Genomic DNA, 21,476 nt, shown 5'->3' on the forward strand with positions numbered 1-21,476 from the left:
CCACCACGCCTGTTCCCCTCTCCAGAACCTCCAGATGGTGGTGGTGGGACAGCTGCAGTGGCCATAGTAGATGCCTTGTGGTCTCCAACAATCACAGTAAAACCAGCAGGTGCTCTCTCCTGGACAGCGAGATTGAGAATGAGGAGCAGTAATGGGTGAGTCCCTTTAGAGGGGCTGTCCGCAGACCGCGTGACTGTCCATGGACTGTCGAGCCACAAATACGGCTTGCAAGTATAAAGTTACAGCTTGAAACACTCTAGATTGGCCCAAAATGCAGTTTTAAACTATCCGGGGGTACGGACACTGTCTGCTGATACTTCTGTTTCGCCACTCGGGTCCGGTCACATGATGACGTCCCTGGACGTCTGCAGACACCTAATGGATGGGTGATGATGTGTGCATGCATGCCAGTGTCTGCAGGATAGGGGTGAAGTCCTTGAACTAATTAAAAGTGCAAAACGTGCGGGTGGACTTGTCCAGACAGGCACACTGTGTGGGGGCACAGTGAGATCAGGTATGCATGCATGCCAGTGTCTGCAGGACGGGGGCAGAGTCCCCAAACTTATTAAACATGCGAAACATGTGGGCAGACATGTCCGGACAGGTGTAGTGCTCGGGGGCACAGTGAGATCAGGTGCACATTCATGCCAATGTCCAGAGGACAGGTGCGGAGTCCGCGAATAATTAAAAGTGTGACACAATAGAGCAGACATGTCCAGACAGGCGTGGTGTCCGGGGGCACCTCTATTCTGATTATGGACAGCCTGGACAGTCGCACAATCTGCAGACTCCAAATTGGGCTTCTAAAAAAACACAGCAACAGTACACGCACACATATTTATTAAAGACAAAAAAATACATCCAATTAGGAAAGAGATGGGGAATCAGAATATGAAATATGTATGGGAGATTTTCTACACAATGTTCATGAGGGGAGGAAGGGATTGAGGTTTCATCATAGCATCTTCATTTAGGGAATTTGATAGGGCTGATTGGTTGGGACAGGGTGAATGGGCACATGCACAAGTCGGTCAGTGATATCGCACATTTTCCTTCACATGATTTTCCACAAACGTCATCAACTACATAAAAATATTATTTAGTTCATCCATTTTTGCTGATAAATTCATCAGTTCATTCTGTGCATTTGGAGTTAGGGGCTGTCTGTGGACATGTTCAGGTTCACACAGACGTAATTCGTACATTGTTTCCACATTCCCACTATGCACTGTTAAATAGAAAACCATGTTTTAGTGATATATCAACAAATTGCATTACTTTTTCTCCTTTAAGAAATGTATTCAGTACCATTACAGTTGTTTTCTTCACTCATTTCATCATGGGGCAAATGTTCCTTCAACCTCTCCAGTGTGCTTGCCATTTCTGTTCAAAGAAAACAATACTGCTATTTCTTACAAGTTATGTATACATAATAATTTGTAATGTTACAGAAAGAAATACAGTGTACTTACTATTTTTCTAATGGGTTCTTTTGGGATAACTGCCAGGTGCTTGTCAGTGTATAAGCAAGGTTCTACTGAGGTGATACTGTTAGATATACAGTTAAACTTTGTGCTTGGTGCATTCCATTATGTTGTGCACCTTATGAAAACGTACTTGTGGTTTCTCAAGTACATAATTCCTATAACTATTTTTGGATGTAGTACATGTATCTCTTACTGTATCATGTATATGTCTTTGCCTATTGCAGGATACAACAATGTGAGGTAACCCCTGTGCTTTTGGGCAGTGCGAATGCTGTCCGAGGTCCGCGGACATTTGCGCAGCCTGCAGACTCTGGTTCTAACAGAATGGCCCATATTGGGGTCAGTATGATGTAAGAAACATGTAGAAGAATTAAGGGTATCCTTTTAAAAACCCATGAAATTCAGTTAAAAACTTTGTTAATGGGAAGTTATGGTTAAGATGCACTAATAAAAACCTGTCAAATCCTGTGAAAAAACTTTGTTAAAGAGACGTTATGGTTAAGTTGCACTAATAACAACCTAACAAATTCAGTGGAAAAACAAAAAGGGATATTATAAATGGATATTATGGTTACAAGTAAAATCGCCAGTTATGGTGAGGTAAGCAATCATAACTCGCACCACCACCGTGCACTGCTAAGACTAACAGCAAGGACATCAAAGATGACATCACAATGTTCAAGTCCTTACAAGGGGTTCTGTTTATAATGTTGGTAACAAGGTGTTAGGAGTGATTGGGAGATCTATGAGAAACTACTTAATGTATGAACATGTACTTATGTAAACAAAACATGATATTACAGTGTTGTTGTTAAACAGGAAGCTAATCATACATACACATAGGAAATTGCTGCAGCATACAATGTAGAAGTAGAATATTTTTATTCTGGTAATTTTGCTTTGTAAAATAATGAAAGATATCCTTGGAGAGTTTTCAGTAATGTTAGATTTTAAGAAGATTAACATTTTAACCAATTGATTACATGGCATAATTCGTGCCTAGAAATACTTGCTTACAGGTGCGTTATAAATGCCATATCATATCATATCATATAATATGGAGTTGAAATGGGCTCAATTTTTTCAAGTTTGCCCCGTTTAGAAATATTCAATTAAAATGAATATCATTCAATCTGGAAAAATCAGTGCTCTATTTTATACCCTGGTAGGACACCGTAGAGGTATTTGAGCCCTAATGCTGTACAACTTGGTGAACAGCTTCCAGCATCATGTGTGTGGCAAGTGTTGTGGCCAGTCAGCAGTCTAAAGCAATAAACAATAGCCTGCTGGTTTTATTTATTCGCTATGGAATTTGAAGTGAAGATAACTTGAGCTCTACTCTGTGTAATGACTGCAGTATCTCCACTTAGGTGTAGCATAACTCTGATCAGCCCAGTCATCTCCATCTGCCTAGCAACACCCTTGCAAAACTCCACTCAGGTACCTGATCTGACACCACCAAGGTACATGATCTGACACCACCAGGTAGCGCTGGCCATAATCGCGATGGACCACCTATCGCAAACTGGAAACCGCAGAACGCTAATCACACAACTCACATCAGTCATCCACAGACTACGGACATGTATATGAGCCATTTGGACCTGGTAAGACCTAATGCAATGGCCAAATCAGGAACATGGTCATGCTTCACTAGGCGGAAGCAGGCCAGAATCGCAGCAGCCCCGCCTAGGGACATTGTCATCCCTCTAAATGTGCACATCAAACATCTACAGTCTATAACTATGGATATGTCCACGAGTAAAATAGATGTAAAAAATGAACCCATTGCTATTGTACACACTCCCGGCCTCCTCAGTACCCTTCCACATGCCTGACCTCTTAGGAGGCTGATTGTAGCACAACCAGCCCGCCTAACTGCCTACCTCGGTCTAAGATCACATGAATTTTAAGCCTTAAGAAATCGTTTCCTTACCTTGAACCCGGTATTAGGACATCCTGTCCTCCGCTCTTATACTGTCATTACACCTAGAAGACCCTTGATTTTAGCCCATCTACTGCGCTTATATGTATGTGCATTGCTAGCGAATTGCAATTATACATAAGTGAGTACTCTCTATATATCGCACCTAGTAGACAGTAAGACAGCTGGTCTATCATACTTAGAATGTGCATTATGACAGCTGTTCATGACACTTAAACCTATTATGGCAGCCCGGCTGGTTGGCCTAGAGAACTCTCTCACATGGATAACCTGATTAAACAGTGGCACCAATAGGAAAGCTCCATCTGAGCCTCAAGGTGTAAGTAAACGCACCACTTTGGTGGACATCTGCCGTAGGCCTGACTAACCACAAGCATGCACCAAAATGCAGCAGCAACCTTCAACAAATTCAGTCGAGCTGGGCACATGATGATTTCACCTCCTTGAACCAGATTAAGCATCAACACCTCTGCCATCAACGACCTATCACACAATTTGGTCCAGCTGGACACATACTCTTGCAGTTATGCACTCTCCTGATCTCCCTCAGCACCCGTCCACATTCCTGATCTCTTGGGTTGCTTACTGGAGCCTGACAAACCCAACTAATTCCGTTTCTCAGCCAAATGCACACACACATTCTAAGCCTCTATGCACATATCCTATAATCTGGACTGCAGTGCCCAAGGGCTTTGCAACCACAAGCACGTTGAGACCATGGTAATGGGAAAAGGCACTATATAGATTACTACTACAATACAATACAATGGGCCTCATTACGAGTTTGGCGGTAGCCATGCCCTTAATAAGGGCATGGCTCCTTCCAAACTCGGGTCCGGGTCCGTGGTCCCTGAATGGGGAAATACCGGGACAATCTGAATTTGGAAGGCCCGGTATTTCCCCATTCATGGAACCCGGACATGGACCATATCCATTCCCATTTGAGCCCCCATAGGGCTCAATGGGAATGGGGAGCATGCTAACAACGGGCCTGTTAATGACGGGCCCATTGTTAGCATGCTGGTCCCCTCGCGGGACACGCAAAGGACGTCTGGTCTGACCAGACGTCCAGAGCGGGTCCCGCTAGGGGACCTCGTAATGAGGTGGTACGGGGTTAACGGCACCGGCACCTTTACCAGCGCCGTTAACCCCTTACTGCCTCACTTGTAATGAGGCCCAATGTCACAGATGTTCTAGGATGCTTTCACTTCTCAGTCAGATGTCACCGATGTACAATCGCCCTCCACTTTCAAGCTCTAAATGTTCTGATGTCACATCTCCTATACTGACTTCTTCCTTCCCCTATTGTTTATCATGGAAAATTTACGATTTCACTGAACTACAACAGTTTTCCCAACTGCATTGTGAATATTGTGCATGGAGTTCTTTCCCTGATCCCTCATTGTCCTTATAATGAGTTGAGGATTGTGGTGCACCAACGAAATTGGAAGTATTGTCAAGAGAAGATAATGGGAATGGGTGTTACTTACTTAGAATAAATTCTGAAAACGATAGCAGGATATGCTAAACTATACAGTAGCCAGAGTCGACAATGGTCATGAATCTCCCATTTGATTTGAGGTGCTAAGCCTATCCATAAAAACTGAAACCTAGTAGGTTTCTCACCACTCGTGTTTGGAGTAGGAGGCCAAAGTCGATTAACAGCTATGAGACTTATGGCCTCATCACAAGTCCGGCGATAATGCAGCGCAGTTACCGCTGGCATTACTGCTGGGTTGCGCAGTGGAATTAGTGCTGCATCACAACCTGGTGTGAATGTGCTCCCGACTCTGACTAATAGCCCGGAATAAGGGCTAGCGCCAAGTAAGCAGCGCTAATATTGCTACTGCCAGCGGACCCAATGCTATTAGCCCCAGCATAAATTGCGTCACCACCGAAACGCAAAGTATTGCGGCAGGCATTTTAAAAAACATAATCCATTAAAGGATAGTTCCGGGACTTTTTTTTTATTGTCCCTACGGTTCGGCTATGTGTTTTTAAGCATAAATCGGTAGATCGTAGAAAACTTTCCTATGGACCTTACCCGACTTTTCGTCCATTAACGCACTCGAAATCAGCCGCCATTTTCTGATAATCCTATCATTTCCCCCCATCGACCTGGCTCACCTGCTTTTGCGGCACTAAATCTAATCCCCCGCCCCTGAGCCTGACATCAGCAGACGCGTACCACCCATTTCCCAACGCCAAAGCACGTTTCGTGTCAACAATCGCTGCGCCTCAGCTAATGAAGTGTTGCCATGGAAATGGCAGGACGCCTCTTTCCTCAATAAGTATAAACACACCGTTTCACAACACACAGCAGCAGATTTTCGATTCCATTACTCTCTCTGTGTTACTTTGAGTATTCTGTGACTCGTTTCTGTGCTCTGGACAGCTACCTTCGCCGCTTCTAGGCCTTGTGAACACCTGTACCATCTCTGTAAATTATTTTACTTTCTTTACCACACAATGGCTACAATAATGCCGTATATGTACGAGCCCGAGTACACCGAGGAAGAACTACTGGAAAGGCAAGCACGCGAAAACGATGGGGATTCGGATTGGGAGGACCAGTCAACGGATGAAGAGCCTGGACCATGTCGCATGGACGGCGTCTCCACCTGGTGCACGTGCAATCGGTGCGAGCTAATGCCAACTGAGGAGGAGAACTGCTGCTGCCGTGAAAATTCCGGGTGCTTGGCCTACATTTTGGAAGGCGAGCCAAGTCCACAATGCATCACCGAGCTGCCAGAGTTCAGGGAAGCCTGCCTCTCACGGACCGTGTTGAGGATGATGATGGTGCTTATGCACGAACTTCGCGGCACTGTTCGTCCGCGTAATCCGAGTAACGAGTAAGTATACTCTGGTTGTGATGTCAGTGATGCCACTACTATTTCATGGTCGTCTCCCACATATAAAATTACATCTACATATCATTCGAATGCATGTAAATTGGTTCCATATTGTGCATTTTCTAGCAGAATGACATTTTTTACCTGAATCGACAGTGATAAGAAAGTTTTGTCATTTTAATACAGTTTGAATCTTTCATTTTCACAGGTGGTACAGGCTGGTGGCCTATCGTTGCTTCACTTGGTGGCTTCACGGGAGGCTCGGACACCAGGTTCGGAGAGTAATACCTGCCTGTGCGGTACTTGCCATTAGACAACATTTCCCCAGCGACAGTGGACAATACCGCGGATTTTCCCTGGATGTGCTGCAGCCGGAACTTTACAATGTGTAATGTTTATTATTTATGTTCAATTGAAATTAAGATCTAAAATAAAACCCAACATATATTTTAACAATGGTTGTTTTGATTTTTGAAATGAATCTAGTGTGTCTCCATTGAATAGTCTTCCTGTGCCTTGTCTTGTCACACCACATGTCTCCGGCCAGCATCCTCCCTCACGATGGCCGCCCACCTTCAATCCACATAACCGTTGAACCCATATGCAGCAGACATACATATGTTATTTTGCGGGTTGGCATCAAGCCTCCCGGCCTTGCCTCCTCCCCCAAAAATACTTACCACACCACTTTGTTCAAGCGTTGGCAATTAAAGGCCGTTGGATTTTATTGATACAAAACATGGTTATAGGTAAATAATCAATATGGTTGATCATAATAAATCATCCTTTTGGGCACCGGGTACAGAGATGACCCCCTCTGGCCCGTGCCGCCTTGCCACCACAGGCCAGCCTGCTGCTGACTAACTGCCTAGGCATCCAGGGTCTCCAGGGTGAACTGCACCCATATATTCTCCTGGGAGGGTGAGGTATTTATAAACTCACCCCCCTGCCTTCCATGTACTAGATCCTGCAGCCTGCCTCTTACATACAGTTAGTTGGCCTCTCCTTGGTGAGGCCCTGCGGCAAACGAGTCTTGTCTGCACGACCACCGCCCCAATCCACCCCCCTCCGCCCTATCAAAGGCAGTTCGCACCGGGGTACTTGCGCTGGCAAGTGGAGCTGTCAGGGAGCGATAAAGGCCAAGAGGTGCCAAAGACCATGTACACTTCAAAGTGGTCTATAGAGCATGGGTTGTTGTTCCCATGTCTACCTCCAGACCCCGTGTATCCTGCCAAGCATCCCCCCTCACGCTGGACGCCCCCCTGTAATCCACATAAGTGTGTCTCCATTCACGAGTCTTCCTGTGTCTTGTCTGCACGACCACCGCCCCAATCCACTCCCCGCCCTATCAAAGGCAGTCCACACCGGGGTACTTGTGCTGGCAAGTGGAGCTGTCAGGGAGCGATAAAGGCCAAGAGGTGACAAAGACCATGTACACTTCAAAGTGGTCTATAGAGCATGGGTTGTTGTTCCCATGTCTACCTCCAGACCCCGTGTCTCCTGCCAAGCATCCCCCCTCACGCTGGACGCCCCCCTGCAAACCGCATAATGCCACGACATATACACGTCATTCATTCACAAACACACCCCTGTTTCGAATTCTTTATAACCCACTTCATATTTCTAATGAGAACTTCTTTGCGCTTTGCTAGTCAACCCGTGAAGGTGCTGGTTATCTGCTCTTCGTCTCTGTGAACTTCCGTGACCACTTCGAGGAAACTCGTCAGTTTGCAACCTGTGAACTTCTCCCTGTTCTACGACAAGAAACTACTCTGATCCCTGCATCTAACTGTTTGTTCGTCAAGGTAAGGCCATGTACCATAATCATTTTGCGTCCAATTTCTTTTCGTTGAAGACAGTACATGCAAGGAACTAGTCACATGTTCTGAGTTTAGTCAAATTATTTTTCTATTTTTTTAAAGTTATTCAAATACTTATGGTGGGGCCCATGTGAATAACGTGTATAGTTCCAAGAACCAAAACGAACCTTGCATTGAACCTTTTATGTGTCATTTAATTTTTTAACACATTGGTATTCATAGAGAATTGTTGATCTTTACTTTTCAGAACTTTCCACAATGCCTGCCTGTTCCATTGGCGGTTGCCCTTCGAAGACCCATAATAAATCTGAAGGTACTATAATGCATGTTTTCCCTAAGACAATAGATCAGATAAGAGAATGGGTCCGATATTGAGGATATCCACCGTCTGAGCTTGAAAGTAGAGTCCTAGAAGTCTTTGCGGACAAGAGGGGTGATCGATACCGCATCTGCAGCAGGCACTTTAGCTCAGACATGTACTCCACATCATTGCTAATAAAGAAGAACACACCGCGAGCGAAGCGAAAATTGCTCTCAACCGCTATTCCCACTCTATTCGTCCACATCCCTCCACTGGTGAGTCAAGTTTACGTATTTATCTCTCGGCCTTGCGGTAGTGTGTAGCATTAGCTAACAATAATTTCCCCATTTATGTATCCACTCAATATGAAGGCGGAAGATTCTCCATCCGTGTCGTTATTGCAGTCATCAGCCACTTCAAGCGCCTATCGGGTAATCTTACTTAGCTATTCTGCCACTGACTTGTTTTAGGCATGTAAATCAATAGTTTTAATTTATCGTGTGATTATTTTACCTAATGGTACACCCTTGTACTCGTCCTCTAGTCTTTGTTTTCAGTTATAATTATTGTTATCCAAAATAATGCAAGTACTGTCTTTCAGGGAGATGCTGAGGAGTCCAACGCATTGATGACAACCGTTGATGTCACTCAGATGCTCGAGGTACGTTTCCGGACAGTTCCATCGATGGAGATCATCAGATCTTGCATTCTTGTAGCGTGATTGTTACACACAATGTTTCTTTCGTTTTTAGCCATTGATATGTCCTTCTGTCGTCGCCCTCCTATGTGTCTTCTTTTTTCAATATTGTGTTTATTACTAATGAAAGTCCTATGTTTCAGGGAGTCGATGGAGCATTAGTCCAAGAAGAAGGGGGAGCATGCAGTTACGGGTCGGCGCAACAGCTTGCAGAAGTGTGCACCGCAGTTACATCGTCCCTTGATGTTCTTATGCATTTTCGAGGTATGGATACTGACAGTTCGATTAAGCGAAATCATATGACGTGATTACATGCGCTATACTTCCTTCTTTATTAACGCAAGTACTATGTTTCAGGGAGATGACGGAGCTTCTTCTACAAGAACATCACCCCTAATAGTTGATGCCACTTCCAACGATAGAGCAAATCGAATCATATTTAGATATCCATTATTTATTTTAGACAACTGATCATTTGTGCAGGTCTATTTAGATGAGCCGTTGACGCCTGCACAAAGTTTATGTTCTTTTTAACAAAATAGAAAACCATACTAATGCAATTACTGTGTTTCAGGGAGTCACTGAAGCATCATCTTCAATAATATCATCAATGGAAGTCTATGAGGAGCCCGAGGTATGGATCTTGACAGTTCCATCTAACTAGATCAACAATGCGTGAATAATTGTCGTTTGAATGTTCTACACAAAGCATTCATTCGTGTTTTGCTATTGAGATGTACGTGGGTATTGGTCCCCAAGTACATTTTGTGTTTTCAATATTATTATACATACTAATGAAAGTTCTATGTTTCAGGGAGTCGATGGAGCGTCAGTGCGTGATGGATGTGCTTATCATGAAAATATAGTCGTTGCAGCGCAAGAGGAAGTGGAGACATGCACACACGAGTCGGAGCAACAACGTCCTGATGTTGAAGTTCGAGGCAAGAAAGTTTCAAAGAAAAGAAAGCAAAAGAAGGTTAGTGTCCTGGTCACTATATTATGTTGTTTTTCACTGTTAATAGTTCAATACTGTAAGTTGTGTTTAAACTGAACATCCCTTTTCCAATCTGTCCTCTAGTTGCGAGTGGGTGTACGAACTAGATCTACACAGACAGTGAAGCGAACGAGAGATGTTGCTTGTCAAACCTTTTGGCAGGGACTTGAGACTGGAGATGCATCGTGCCAATGGGAAGAATATGAAGTGATTGACAACGGAGCTATACCACCACCAGTCATTGATAGTGAATGTCCTCCTGGTAGTTCGGATGCAGTCGGAGATCAATTCACAGAATCCACACCCGCAAAAACTAAGACCGCAAGAAAGTTGAAGAAATTGTTTTATTCACCCATCGCCGGAGAAGGAACAGATGTTGCAATGGAAGAGAATGATGTGGACGACAATGAAACACCATCAATATCACTGAACATAGCGGAAGACGATATCAGAGATTCTACCTTTCATGTGAGTGACATGTCCTCAACGTTACAGGCCGAACCAGCTGGGATGCAGAGTGACAGTATAAGGAAAGAGGCCAAATTCATTGTATTCGATAGTTGTTTGATTGATATTATTATTCGGATGAAATGTGGGCATTCGTTTGGTGGGGAAGTATGTGGGGAGCCTTGATTAATGTGACTCGTGCAATTCGAGGCACTAACCTTAAAATACATGCCACCTGTACAAAATATCATCCTTTCTCATGGTCTGCACAACCCATGCTGGGGCAACTGCCAGCAGACAATCTACTTTGTGCAGGGGCTGCACTTTTTAGTGGTTCAAGTTTTAAAAAGTTAGAGTCTTTCTTTCAGTTTGTGGGAATCCATTTCATTGCGAAAACTCAGTTCTACAAATACCAAACCGATTATCTATTTCCAGCCATTAGCGAAGCTTGGAGAATGGAAAAAATGTCTATTGATAGTACATTCGCGGGCAAACGGTTCAGGCTAGCCGGTGATGGACAGTGCGACAGCCCAGGATTTTCAGCCAAGTACTGCACCTACCACTTTCAGGACATGGAAAGTAAGAAAATTGTGAGTTCGGTGGTCGTGCAGGTGTCACAAAGTACATCCTCAGTGGCCATGGAGAAAGTTGGCTTTGTAGCATCATTGCAAGAACTACAATCGCGGGGAATGGTGATCGACCTGATAGCCACGGACAGACACGTTTCAATTGCCAAGACAATGAGAGAAGAGTACAAAAATATAAATCACCAATTTGACGTTTGGCATCTTGCAAAAACAATCAATAAAAAAATGTCGGCTGCAGGTAAAAAAAAAAGATATGCAAGGTATTTCACAGTGGTCCAAGTCAATCAGCAACCATCTTTGGTGGAGCTCAAAAACATGTGGAGGGTCGTTGGAAATTCTACTGGAAAAATGGCGGTCAGTAATGCTACACTGTAGCAACGTTCACCGCTGGACCACAAACCAACATTTCCACAATTGTGAACATGGCCATTTGTCCACAGAGGAGGCACGGAAGAAGAAGTGGTTGATTCCTTCATCACCCAATCACAAAGCCATTGAAAAGATTGTATTTTGATAAAACTATAACAAGAGATTTGAGGGGACTCACGGAATTCTGCCACACAGAGGTGTTCCACAATATGTGCCTAAAGTACAGGACAAAACGATTGCATTTTGGCATGGAGGGCATGATAAATCGGACTCTTCTAGCGGTCTTGGCACATAACCATAATGTTGGTCGTCAACAAAGTAGGACGACCGGAACTTAAGGGACGCTTCGCTACAATAAGGCCTTCACTAAAAGAAGTAAACAATGAGTTATCAAACCAGTGTTTGAGGATATGCAATATGAGTTTATTGAGAGACTTATTGTTGATGTCCTAGATAGGCACATACATGGAGTTGTGAACGAACCTGTGCAGGGGACAACTGCATTGCCACCCAACATTGCCTCTGTTCCATGTCCACCTAAAGAAGAGCTCATTGAGAAATACACATCACGGTTTAAATGATTGTAATTTGATTGTCTGTTCTCTCGAGTCTCCTCATGTCGCAGGCCCATTGAATATGTGTAGCTATGTATTGTGTAAATAAAAGTGATTGCTCTGTGTGTCCTGTGAGATGGCCTTACACTGAATGTAGCTAACTAGGAATGTGTGCTCGTTCAAAGTGAAGGTCAGCTGCTTTGATTTTTTGCTCGGGTGCCGGAATGGCCCACGACTCAGTATAAGGTTCTATTGTTATTTGACCTTGACAGGCCGGGACCATCCCGAAAGACTTCTTTTTGGGGGTGTGGGGCAATAACGTAAGAAACGATAATGAATATAATTTCAGAAACTAAAGCCATTTAATGTTCGTTCATTAGAAGAAATAACGTCGGCATAGAAGGAGTGGTATTTCCGGGCTGCCCTACGCACAGACACAATGGAAAATGCAAATATAATGTAAGTAACTCTTTAGATGAGTTTATACCGCAATTTAATTACCATACAGTAGCTTTAAAGACGGGTTAAGTTGTACTTGTTCGTTCTATGTGGCATATTGTTTTGTACCGCGCACTATCTTGAGGAGAACCATCTCCTTTTACGGAAGCACCTCAAAACTTTCCTCTTTGCTTCTGCTTTCTCTCTCCCTCTCCCCTGCTACAACTGGTCCACTGTCTGCGACCTCGGTCCTGGGCCCTTCCACTCTCCACCTGCACTGCCTCCCTGTCAACCTCTGCACTGGGGGACGGTCTCAGTATCCTACAGCCCCCCCTTGACGTATAATACCCAGTTGCACTGTCCTAGCTATGAAATAATTTCCCGACCTAATATATAAAATGAATAATTTTAATAAAGATCTGATGGTGAGACTAATTTCATTTTTTATGTTTTTAAAACAGGTACATCCTTCATTATTGTATGTGTCACGAGTACCAGACACCGGCGGATGGCTTTTACAACCGCCAGTTGCTTCTCCGCGTTAACAACGTTACCACCCTGACCATTTTATGGGACGATCGCCAAGTACAAGTATGCCCTTACGCGGTACTAACGGCTAGATGCAACATACAGACCGTTGTGGTGGCCTAGTGCCTCGTTGTTGGAACAGCCATGTGATTATAAGTGCGACCGAAGAGTTTATTTTATCGTAAACCAACACCCTGTGTACTGCACACGAACATCGCTTGCCTCAAGACGAACTATTTTGGATCGAGAGCAAAGAAAAATGCAAATCGCAGAATATTCTCTAAACATTTGATGTCCAATAAATGTACTTTACCAAATTTACAATCTTGCGGTTTGATTTAAAAGTACAGTTTCATATTCCGAATTGTGGCGCGCTGTGTTGTGAGCTAATCTGTGTTTGTTTCCGGGTTCTGTGTGGAGTCGCGTAGAAGACGCCTGGGCGCGTTTGCCTACGCAGCACAGTCACGTCACGGATAGAGGCAGGGAATATGAATGTTTTGATAAAGTCTCTTTCAGGGGCGGGGGATTTGATTTAGTGCCGCAAAAGCAGGTGAGCCAGGTCGATCTGGGGAAATGATAGGATTATCAGAAAATGGCGGCTGATTTCGAGTGCGTTAATGGACGAAAAGTCGGGTAAGGTCCATAGGAAAGTTTTCTACGATCTACCGATTTATGCTTAAAAACACACGGCCGAACCGTAGGGACAATAAAAAAAAAGTCCCGGAACTATCCTTTAAATAAAATCTCCACTTCCTGAAGCCATCCAGCACTGCAAATCATCCAAATTGTCCCAGAAGAGGCTAAGAGGCAAGTGTCTGAATATTGCCTCGAAAGCCCAAATTTGTGAAGGTGAGCCTGTGGTTCTCCAGATGATGTGGTGGCCCGCTGTGATGAGCTATATGGAGCCGGGCAAAGAAAGACCAGTGGGCAGTGGCAGACAGCAATATGGCACAACATCGCCCAGAAGGTCACAGCAGTTGCCAGTGTAGCCCATGATGCCATAAAAGGTGGAACGATCTGAGGGTAAGGGTGCAGGGACTGCTGTCCCAACACTGCTGTGAATACCTGGTGACAAGAGTAGGCACTGCTGAGCCACTGGTCCTCACTGCATGAAATGCAGTATAATTCTCGACTTCGAGGGGATTAGAGGGAGCCAGCAGTCTTCACCCAGCAAGGCCACCATAGCCACAGAGACAGAGGCAACACCTGCTGGCACAGATACTGAGGAGCTACAGGGGGACAGCAGCCCAGAGTCACCACTTGCTTAAGGCCATCAATCCCCAGGGAGCTGTCCACACCACCAGCACCATCAATCCCCAGGGAGCCCTCCATGCCGCAAGCACGTGAAGACACCCAAGCCGGATGTAGACACCCAATGCTATGGCTCACCTGCCTGTAGCAGTGCAGAGCCCCCCTCGCAGACACCATAGTCCATCTTGCAACGTGCTGCTGCAGAAGCTGGATGTGATGGAGCGCAGGCAGTGCGAGATGGAAACGATTGGGTGCACTCACTCTGCACACCTGCAGGCCATCAGGGACTTAGTTAGAATAACACAGTTGGACTACATCAATGCAAGGCCATTCCTAATTGTGTCGTTGTGGAGTTTATTTACAGAAGTGACAGTCACACAGTGGTGCATGGCTTGTGCCAGGGAAATTACTTAAAAGAAATTGTCCCCCATTTCTCACATCATCTCTGACGTTGTCTGCTGTAGCCCCTGCCTCAGGCACTTCGTCATCATCTTCTGGGGGTGGCACGTCTGCATCAGGGGTTAGGGGCACATTCCTCCTCATGCAGAAGTTGTGTAGCATGGCTCAAACAAGCCCTATTGTTCCTACTTTCTCTTGTGCATACATAAGGGCTCCGCCTGTATGATCTAGGCAGCGACACCGTGCCTTCAGGAGCCCAAACGTGCATGCAATGCACACACAGGTCCTGCTGTGTGTGTGGTTGTAGGCTATGTCATGCAGTGTTTGTGGATCATGCACAGGGGTCATTTGTCAAGGCAGTTGTGGGTATCCAGAGTCACCTGCATTAGTAGAGGCACAGACATTAGTCACTGTGAAATGTGTGTGGGTGGACTTACACTGCATCTTGGCAATGGTCATCATGTGCATGCATATGGGTCTTCATCCCATGGCATGTGCCCGTACAATGTCTGTGTGCCACTGGGATAATGCATTGTAGTGGCATCACATGCACCCTGTTACACTGCAACAGATGTATTGTGAAGTGTCTGTCGGTGACATGTATACCTTATGGCTGTCTTGTGGCTGGGTATTGCTCTCATGCATGTGGCTCACTGGGTTGCCTATTAGCATTCCCTATGCATGTGGGGGGAGTGGGTTAGCATTGCGGGGTGGGTGTATGCGGGTACATGGGTGCAGCAATGGCAGTATTGCAGTTCTATGATGCAATATCGAACTTTGTTATTGCTTTTGATTATGCATGGTGCATTGTGGTAACTGTAGTCATGTGTGTGGAATTAATTGCTGCTGTATGTGTTCATCTGCATGTTGGTCCAAATGTGTTCAACATGTGCATGTTTCCAGGGCTGTACCCTGTTATTGGTGCGGGAGCTGGCCGGGTACTCGTTTTGCATTTACTTGTCATGCCATACTTTGTGTCATTATTCACATCCCCCACCCCAGTTTGGTCAGGTGCTTCACAGTGCATCAGTGCTGGCAGTTTTACTAACCCACTATCCAGGTCCATTGTCCTCTGTGCCTCTCCTTGTATCCTGGCACTGTGCTGTTCCGTAAGACCATGGAGTTGTGGGTAGAACCTGGGTAGCGGGCACCACAGTGGGTGATGATTAGGTTGGGGTCGCAGGTCACCTGCACATTGGGGGAGTGGTAGTGCTTACGATTATGGTACACTGCTTCGTGGGCCTGGGGGGCTCACTGATGCAACATGGGTGCAGTCCAGGGCTGCAATCACATTAGCAATTGGGCTACAGCATAGAGCTTTGCTTTTATGGTATTGACCTGGGATGGTGTGGTGGGCAGTACGATGTGGTGTTGAACATGCCACAGGAAGGCATCCAGCAACTGGGCAAGAACTGCACATAATGTGGGCTATGCAATGTCATGCATCATGGCCACAGAGTGCTGGAAGATGCCAGACCTAGGAATTGTAATACCGACCCTATCTTGAGCAGTCGGGGCAACAGCTTTACCAATGTTTATCCTGCTCCCTATGTCCTCATCTATTGTACTGAGCAGCTCAGTAATGGTGTCCCTGTTGAAGCGGTACAGGGTCACCAACTGGGTGTCAGTGAGGGTCCAGTGTATGGGCCTGTCCCTGGGGATGGGTGCATGCCTTGCATGAGCTCTTCTTCTTCTCCTCCTCCTCCTCCCCCACCTGTGCTCCATGTGTGAGGGCCTGGTCCTCCTGCCTCTCTGCTTCCAGACACAACACTAGCAACTTCCTTTCCCAGTTCATAGTGGCTAATGGTGGCATGGTGTGCATAACACTGTTTAGGTTAAGGGTGCGCCATATGTAGCCAGTTGGAGTGCATTGGTTGCACCTGTGCCTTGGTTTCTGCCGTCTGTGCCCATTTACCTCCAGCTTGATGCTGAAGTTAACTGCGCTGTGCTATTGGCAGTATTTGTACCAGTTTTTGGGGCTAATACCGCCGAGAATGGACTTGTGAGGCGGTTGTGTTTGCACCGCGTGTCAGCGTGTGTAATAGAGCTCACTGTATTGACACCAGCTGTAGTACCCCCAGCGGTAATAGCACTGCCTACTTTTACAGTCAACGGTATTTGTGGTGGGTCATGATCCAGCAGAGCAGTATTGGCAGCAATTTTACCGTTATTACCATTATTGCCGCTTTTAAGGGTTACCGCCAGACTTATGATGAGGCCCTTATTTATTTATCCACGATCAAAAAAAGTGTTTCTGTCTTGGACCTAAAAAGGAAAAATGTGTCAGGGTGGAGAACATTGTAATGTATCAGGGTGCTCTTTCTAGTAGGAATACTGATCTCCTTTGGGATATATACTTTCCAAACATCTCTGGCAGCTGGTGTGCTTCATGATTCTTTGCCACAGTTATAGTCCCATGGTTCTATCAACTAGTTCACTTGTTTGTCCATATCACAGTCAAATGGATATAGTGTTCAGCCCGATTCTTAGCAACTCCAGAGTCAAAGGGATAAAGTGCCAAGATCGCTTTTGAATTTCTTCAAAAATATCTCAGTAACAGAGAAATAGTACCAATCTTAGGCCTTTGCCACAAGCACAGGCACGTGGTGTCATGCCATCGCCGCTGGCGCACGCATTGGCAACCATCATGGACTACTTGGTACTCATTTATCCTCCTAATACTCCTTGAACAACTCCTTTTCACGCCTTGGTCTTTTATTTACATTTGCTCATCTTTGGTTCTTTCTTATTTTATTCAATTAACTACATTTACCATAATGCACCTGGCTACAGTCCTCAATTCCTGGCTATTCTCATTCATCGTTATTGGGACCACAATCCCCAGAAGCCCTAGCGGCCAGTGCTGCTTCCACCTGCTCAGGACCAGAGAGGGAGGAGGCAGATTGTCTTCAGGTGTGCTGCTACAGGTGCTGTCAATTAGCCTGCCTCAGAACAGGGCAGGGCTGTATATAAGCAGCTGCCTGCAGGAGCACAGTGTCTTGCATCTTGAGATCTCCCCATTCCTGTTTGCCTTGACCCGCTACATTGTATGCTGTTCCTGTTGCTGCATTATCCTGTTTTGATCCAGTGCCCTTTCCGGGCTCCCTGCCTTGCAGCCAATCTCGCTCCGCTGCCTTCTACCTACAGCCCTTGTCCTCTGGGCTCCCTGCTCTGCAGCCTGCCTCACTCCGGCTGCCTACAGTCCTTGTCCTCTGGGCTCCCAGCCCTGCAGCCTGCCTCACTCTGGCTGCCTACAATCCTTGTCCTCTGGGCTCCCTGCCCTGCAGCCTGCCTCACTCCGGCTGCCTACAGTCCTTGTCCTCTGGGCTCCCTGCCTACAGCCTGCTTCACTCCGGCTGCCTACAGCCCTTGTCCTCTGGGCTCCCTACCTTGCAGCTTGCAACCCTCTGCTGTCTCCAAGCCCTTGTCCTCTGGGCTCCCTACCTTGCAGCCTGCACCTCTTCGCTGCCTACAGCCCTTGTCCTCTGGGCTCCTTCCTTGCAGCCTGTCTCCCTCCGCTGCCTACAGCCCGTGTCCTCTGGGCTCATTCTTTGAAGCCTGTCTCCCTCCGCTGCCTACAGCCCTTGTCCTCTGGGCTCCCTGCCTTGCGGCTTGCTACACTCCTCTGCCTTACAGCCTGTTTTACACTTAGCTACCTACGGCCCTGCTCCTCTGGGCTCCCTACCTCGTGGCCCTATTCTTTTGGGCTCTCTGTCTGTCGCCTACTACTAATCTCTCTTTGTCCTGTTCTTCTGGACTCCCTGCCTGCAGCCTACTACAGTCCTCCGCAGTCCACTACAGTTTGCCTGCACCTAGTGCCACTCTTGACTGCAGACCTGCTTCCTACTTTGCAGCCCTTCTGTTTTCCTGACTGCTGCTCCCTTGTTTTCTTCCTTGAGTCCTCTGTACTCCACCATAGGTTATCTACTTCAGTCTAACTGCCTTTCCTTCATTTCCTTCTGCTAGATTGCTCATTGACTTCCTTTTCGCTGGATATACCTGTTCTTGTCTTCTCATGTGTCTTATGTAATCCCTTTGTACAGAGCTTGTCTGTTGGTTTCCGGCAGGCAACCTCTGCCCCTTCCCCTGTCCCGTTTTCAGTGTTACAGACACCCACTGCTGTTGTTCCCAGCCATGAGCATACAGCGTGGGCCTCTGTTATAGCAATCTGTGCAGAAGGCTGGAGTTTCCTAAGGTTCGTGGAACACTCTTTCCCTTTTCAGCCTACACCCCAAGAGGGAATCCAGTTTGTTTGTACCTTTGTATCTTTTGCCCCTTTTGGCTCACAGCTACAGTTTCCTACTCTTCTTTCTTGTTGAACTTCCTGCTGTGTGTGCTTATCTGCTACCTTATTTCAGCACAGCCACCCAAACCCAAAACCTACCTGGGTACCCTGTGCCACTCTTGACAGAGTGACATTCCTGGCACGTGGACATATTGCCTGGGTTGCTATTTGTAATCCATCAAGGGGAGTTCGTGCCTGGCTTACTTGTGTTAGTATCTGGCTCACTTTTTTCCAGAACTGGCCTACCTCATCGCTTAGCTGTTTTTGCCACATTGTGTCTGGTGTTTTTCCACTCCCACACACGCATGCACACAAAATCATTTTTCAAGTTGAAGCCCCATAAAAATATGCTTCAATAAATGTGACATAAGGGATATTTCAACCAATGCGGTAAAACGCTGCAACGAGTTTTGCGGGTACCATGGAACCCAGCTCACCCTTCAGGGATATAGTGCCCATATTCCTGGTCAGGATTGAAGAACCCCGTCCAATCTTAAGGTATATATGCTGTATCACAGTTTCAGGGATATTCTCTGCATAAAATCATCCAGAGGAGGAAAGTGGAACTACCACTGGTGCTGATCTGAGGTGAGGTACCGTAGCAATGCCAGTGATTGTTCTCGAATACCATTGGTGGTAAAGCAGTGGCTCAGACACCTTGCATGAAACATATATGGCCACTATAACAGAAGATTTATCACATTCTTTCCAGGACCATCCATATATAAGTAGCAAGTTACATAGTTACTCGCATTGTCAGTCGGGGACACCCACGGTTTTTTGATCCTCCCCAAATTTCTGCATCTTTTATTTGTGAAAATGTTTTGGTGATCTTAACTTATCTCTTTGTATGTCAGCACTCCCTCTACTGCTAGTTTTCTTAAATCTGGGATCAACTTTAACCAAGATGTCTGAGGTCTGTCTAGTGTGCTTCCTTGCCTCCAGCCAAACATCACATTATATTGCCATTCATCTTTTTTATGTACTCCTTCTTTTCACTGCCCCTATGTATGGATTGACTGTACCTAAAGGTATTGACGAATTTCCCTCAGTTCCCTCAGGAATGTGCATGCTTTTTTTTTTTTTGTCTTTTGTGCCCAGGATCTTAGCAGGGTTTAATAGACCATTACAAATAATCAATGTTCTTAGCTGTGGTCACATAGTTTGGCATCTTTTCCTCACCTCCATCGCTTCATATGAAAAATCAGCTGAGATACATATTCCATGACCTTCCCAGGATATCAATTTGTCTTTTTTGTAGTTAGTAGGATTTGGTGTGCATGTTGGTGTCTCAAAAACCATACAATTAATGGCTGGAGTGTCTTGGAGTTGCCATTTTTTTGATGCTGTGTGCTCCAATTACCATGTACATTTTATCTTCAGTGCTATTGAAATCCATTTCTCTAGAAATGCACCTGGATCTCCTCATTCCATGATTTCCGGCATTCCAAACAAGCAAATATAACATCTCCTGCTTCAATCCTTCAACTGGCTCCTCCCTATTTTCTGTTATTCTATCTGTCATAGAAGATCATATACTTTTCCCAATGAATCTTCAACCAAGTCTGCTCTTTCTTCCACCTCTATTTGTCTGTCAGCAATCTTACTTATTTCAAATTCCTTGGGCAGGTTCTCCACATGTGTATTTTTCACACTCGTATCCATGCTGACAGCAGTAGGTCTAGCTTATATATGCCCAAGGATTGTTTGGCCTCCTCCCCAGTTTGGTTTTCTATGATGTGAGTTCAACTGCATCTTGGTTAAATTAGAGTAATTGCTCTATGTGTCTGAAGAAATTTGTAATCAGATTGTTCAAAATGATGTGGGGTCTACAGGTTTAAATGGTTATCCCCTTGCCATGACCTCTGGCCCTTATGTGTCCCTGGGACAATATGGTAGAGGTCACTGCACGTGTTAAGGCTCACAGGTTTCAAATATGTAATGAATTTTGCAGTTTCTGGTGCTTCTTCACTGTCACCTGTATTCTGTAGCACAATAGGATAGCATTTTTACAGGTTTCAGATCCCACATCAGGCTCTTCTTTCAGTGATGATCTTGTTCATATGAATATACATTTTATTGTTCAGGTGTCATCCCTCATCCTTTATTGTGCTACAGAATAACATTTTGGAACTAAGTGGTATGCTTCTATCTCAGCTTGTTATTACTGCAAATGCGTATCAACAGATGAAGGAACCCATAGTGGTTGGTTCCTTTTGTTTCCTTGCCCACCTACAAAAGTATATTCCTCTCAAATGAACAGCAATATAACTCAGTGAATATGATATGTGCTATAATGGTGTGTGTGAGCTTTGTATAATTCATGGGGAAAGATCCCTCGAGGATTCTTCAGGCATTCAATATGACATAGGAGTGTACTCATCCAATATGGCTCTGTTTGTGCCATTGTGTTTCTTTCTCCATGGCCCTGACCTTCTGACTAGTTCGCATTCCGGTTTGGAATGGTGGCATTCCTTCACACCCTGGATCATTGTCTCACTCCGCCTGAATGGCTATTGAAT

Source organism: Ambystoma mexicanum, chromosome 1q (assembly GCF_040938575.1).
Source record: "Ambystoma mexicanum isolate Mex_15411 chromosome 1q, UKY_AmexF1_1, whole genome shotgun sequence".
NCBI classification, from domain to species: Eukaryota; Metazoa; Chordata; class Amphibia; order Caudata; family Ambystomatidae; genus Ambystoma; species Ambystoma mexicanum.